The following is a 4,739-nucleotide window of genomic DNA, read 5'->3' as shown; positions in this document are numbered from 1 at the left end:
GAAACAAAGGGTCTGGATCTGTCTGTGTGATGCTTTTGCCGGGGACAGAACAGGAATGGAGTCTTAGAACTTAATAAGTAATCTAGCTAGATATGCGTTAGATTCTGATTTCTTTAAATGGCTGAGAAAATAAGCTGTGCTGAATGGAATGGATATTCCTGGTTTTGTGTTTTTTGTAACTTAAGGTTTTGCCAAGAGTGTTTTGAATCTAATTAGCCCGTAAGGAATTTACCATCCTGATTTTTCAGAGGTGATTCTTTTTTACTTTTTCTTCTATTAAAATTCTTCTTTTAAGAAACTGAATGCTTTTTCATTATTCTTAAGGTTCAAGGGTTTGAGTCTGTGGTCACCTATGCAAATTGGTGAGGATTTTTATCAAACCTTCCCCAGGAAAGGGGAGTTAAGATTTGGGAGGATTTTGGGGGGAAGATGTTTCCAAACGAACTCTTTCCCAATAACCAGTGTTAGACATTTGGTGGTGGCAGCGAAAGTCCAAGGGCAAAAGGTAAAATAGTTTGTACCTTGGGGAAGTTTTAACCTAAGCTGGTAAAAGTAAGCTTAGGAGATTTTCATGCAGGTCCCCACATCTGTACCCTAGCATTCAGAGTGGGGAAGGAACCTTGACAAGCGTCAATCTCAATTACAAGCAAGCAAAAGTGTCAACTCAGAGAGAGTATCCAGAGTAGCAGCCGTGTTAGTCTGTATCCGCAAAAAGAACAGGAGGACTTGTGGCACCTTAGAGACTAACAAATTTATTTGAGCATAAGCTTTCATGAGCTACAGCTCTCTGCATCGGATGAAGTGAGCTGTAGCTCATGAAAGCTTATGCTCAAATAAATTTGTTAGTCTCTAAGGTGCCACAGGTCCTCCTTTTCTTTTTTCAGAGAGAGTAGTGTCAATTGAGCGGTTTGTGTTGTAAGGTGTCCATGTCAATTACAAAGCATCGCTTAGAGTTAATTAATGGCTTACAAGGTACTTAGAGTCAATTGACAGTTTGCAAGCTTTAACACGGACACTGTCAGCAGCGAAGGAGAGCTGCAAATCAATATTGCAGAATTACAATTATTTCAAATAGGGGAATTACAAATATTAGAAACAAAATTACAAATATATAAAATATGCCTACAGCCTGGCCCTGGCACTCCTTTCTTCAGGTGCCATGTGGGAAAGAGGAAAAATGTGGCAGCAAGTGCAGACTTGTGGGCATCAGGTGAAGCAGCGAGAATCCCAACCGCCAGGTCAAACCACAGGACTGCAGGCATCAGTAGCCAGTTCTAGGGCCCCTACCCATTGCAGCCATCCCACCCAAAGACCTGGCTCCAGTGGGCAGGAGTCACCCAGTAGGAGGTAAACAACTTGCTCTTGCGCAGTCAGAGATAGGAGCACTTTGAGCTCCAGGGATTTACCACAAGGTCCCACTGAGATTTGAACTCAGATTGCAGGATTCAGAATCCTGAGTGCTGACCATTACACCATGGGACCAGTTTCTGCTGCCTTCTCTGGCCATCAGTGACCCTCACGGGGCTGGCTTGTGTAAGGGGACTGTTGGCCCTTTACTAAAACTTTGTGGGTTTTTTTGGTTGGCTAGTTCCCAGTTCCAAGAGAAGGGGGAAGGGTTAATGGGAAATCAGGACCCTGAGAGTGATAGTGCTCTGGGGCAATGGTCACCAACAGGTAGGGAACAAGTGAGAATTGGTTGATGGAGAAAAATTCCTGGTGAAAACTGGCAAAGCTGTGGATATTTTGAAAAGTTACAGTGAATTTACACATGAAGATACAAACAGAGAGACAAACACACAGAGAGAAAGAGAAAATCACACACTGCACAGGCCCATACAGGTATAAACAAAAACCACACATACACACACACACACACACAGAGCCATACACACATAAGGGAAAGCCACTCAAAACATACAAAGAACAAATCCACACCAAAAAAACAAAACACAAAAACCACACACCAAAAGAATACTAAGCAAAAAATAATATGCATGCAAAAATCATACACACACGCACAGAAAACTGGGCAAGGCATCCACAAAAATCACCCAGGACCCACAGGCACATCAACACGAGAGACACAAAACATACCAACATACAGAAGTCAGGCAGGGTTTGAGTCTCACAGCCAGGAGGGTGTGCACACAGGTGATTTGGTGAGCAAAGATTGAAGGGGAGTCAGGGAGTGAAGAATCACAGGATGGGCAGCGCTCTGGGCTCTACTTGACCCCTCCTGACACAGGCGGCTGGTGGATAGCGAAGCCTTGTAGATGTGTGAATCTGCCCTGCACTCGGTGAAGGAAGGGACCTCGGTGTCTGCAGGGCTGGAATTGTATTTTTCGCAGGGCAAAATGATTGGCAGAAGCCATCTGCTTACAGAAAACCAGAGCTTCAGCTGGGGTTTGAACGCACAAGTGCAGCATCGCTCTATAAGTCCTGTGCGCTAATCCATTGCACCACTGGAGCCCACAGTTAGGCGCTTGTCTCTTTATTTCATGGATGGATGGGTTGGTGGGGGTTGCATTACTAAAACAAATCCATAGGAAAGGCTGTAGGATGGCAGCAACAGAGGTGGGGAGCCTCCTTCTATCTGATTGAGCTGGTTCCCACCTTCTCCTGCTGAGGGGAAGGTTGGTGCTTTGAGCCCACCTGATGCTGGAACTTCTCCTGGGTGAGGTTAATGAGACCCTGAAATGGCGACTTGAAGTCTTTTCTATTCCGGCCGATCTCCATCTGTCTCCTGTGGCCCTTCAGGCTCTCTGCTCCCCAGTTGGGGTGATGCAGAGGCAAGTCCTGACCTCGGTGAGTCACGGAGAGGCTGTGTCCCATGCCGTGTGTGTGGGAGAGGGGTAGGGCAGGGTTGGGTTGGGCTCCAGGGGAAAAAGTTGGGTGTGACAGTGTGTGGGGGATGGGGAAGTGTGTGTTTTTTAGGATATAAATGAGGGCAAAGACAGGGGTAGTGACAGTGAAGCCCCGGATCTGAGTGTTATGACCCTGTGCGGTGCTGCCATTCACCTTCCCCTCCTGTGGTCTCAGCAGTCATTGAATCCAGCATTTTTTCACCTGTCATCGTCCCAGAGGTGTCACACATGCCCCAAATACAGAGTGCCCCTCTTGGAGACACGAGGACTGGAGCGGATTTCAGCTGCTGGACAGCTCTGCTGAGTTTTCTACATTTGCAAGGGGAACTGCTGAGTGTTTACATTCATTTCAAGCATCCCCATTCAGTGGACTCCTGAACACACTGGAGATGGGTCTGGAAATCAATTTTCATTCGAAAAATTTTTTAAAGGGAAGCACTTGGATTTGAAGTAGGAACCCATTGCCCTCTAGGCAACTATTCAACCAGTGAGCTACACTCTCAGCAAAGACTGCCCTGTGTAGCCCAGAGCAGGAACAGCATTGAACCTGGGGGTTAGTAAACTTTATCTGTATACAAACCCCACGGCTTACTAAATCCCCACACCCGCCTGTCTCCCACGTTGCCCTTTCCCCTGCCATCACCCGCCTGTCTCCCACGTCGCCCCTTCCCCTGCCATCACCCTCCCATCTACCACATCACTCCTTCCCCTGCCGTCGCCCTCCCATCTCCCACGTTGCCCCTTCCCCTGCCATCATCTGCCCATCTCCCACGTCGCCCTTTCCCCTGCTGTCTCCTGTGTCGCCCCTTCCCCTCCTGTCGCCCGCCTGTCTCCTGCATTGCCACTCCCCCTGCCGTCACCCGCCTGTCTCCCGTGTCACCCCTTCCCCTGCCATTGCCCGACTGTCTCCTCCCTCGCCCCTTCCCCTGCTGTCACCTGCCTGTCTCCTGTGTCACCCCTTCCCCTGCCATCACCCTCCCATCTCCCATGTCGCCCTTTCCCCTGCCGTCACCCGCCTGTCTCCTGCAGCCTCTGCACGGCCACGTAATGGGGGAACCTCGCTACAACTGCATAGTGGGCAGCCTCTTTCATTGCAACACCAGGGGTGGGGCATGAACCACCATCTGGGGGAGACTAACCTCTTGCCCTGCCCCAGCCACCTGAGGCCCTGCCCCTTCCACAAACCCCGCTGGAGCCCAGAGCCACCCCCCCCACTGCAACAGCCACCTCCCGCCAGAGGCTTGTGCCCCCAGCCTCCCTTCCCAGCTCCAGAGTGGACTGCACGGCCCCAGCCGCCGCAGCCCCGGAGCACCAGGAGGGCGGGTTACGCGGCCCTGACTCGACCTGCCATTGAGTTGCGGGGCTCTGAGCTCCGTCAGCCGGGGCGGGCCAGGCTGTGGCTGGGACTCAGGCCTGGGCAGCATGGCCGTGCTTCCCTGAGGAGGCATGAGGCAGGCCAATGGCTGTGTGCAGTCAACAGGGAAGTGGGAGGGAGGCGTCTTCGATCCGGTGCGTCTTGTCCGTTTCTCCCTTGCCGCTTGAGTGGAGGCGGGAAGGGAGCGAAACATACCAGGTTCAAGGTTTTTCACTTTGCTGTGAGGATTGAGCCCGAGCCCCTGGCATGGCTGCTGGGAGATGGGTTTCTCAGTCGCATCCAGCGCACTCTGAGGGCCACCAGCTGAAACCACTGAGGCCAAGAGGGACAGTTTTCAGGTGGCAAAAGGGAAACTTTGAGGCTCCCAGCAGGTCTTGAGGAGCAAGGAAGTAGCACAGGGTTACCACCGTCCCTGGGTGGGCTCGAACCACCAGCCTTTCAGTTAACAGCCAACACGCTGACCCCTTGCGCCACAGAGACACCTAGAGACTGATATGCTG

General features: G+C 51.0%; 1 non-coding gene across 1 annotated transcript; it reads right to left on the bottom strand.

The window, feature by feature from the left end:
• Positions 1-1,410: 1,410 nt before the first annotated feature.
• Positions 1,411-1,482, bottom strand: TRNAQ-CUG (transfer RNA glutamine (anticodon CUG)). The gene has a single exon. It is a non-coding gene; the product is annotated as a tRNA-Gln (tRNA).
• Between the last annotated feature and the right edge of the window lie 3,257 nt (positions 1,483-4,739).

This window comes from Natator depressus, chromosome 22, assembly GCF_965152275.1.
Source record: "Natator depressus isolate rNatDep1 chromosome 22, rNatDep2.hap1, whole genome shotgun sequence".
Lineage (NCBI taxonomy): Eukaryota > Metazoa > Chordata > Testudines > Cheloniidae > Natator > Natator depressus.
This window is presented reverse-complemented; position numbering and strand designations above follow the sequence as displayed.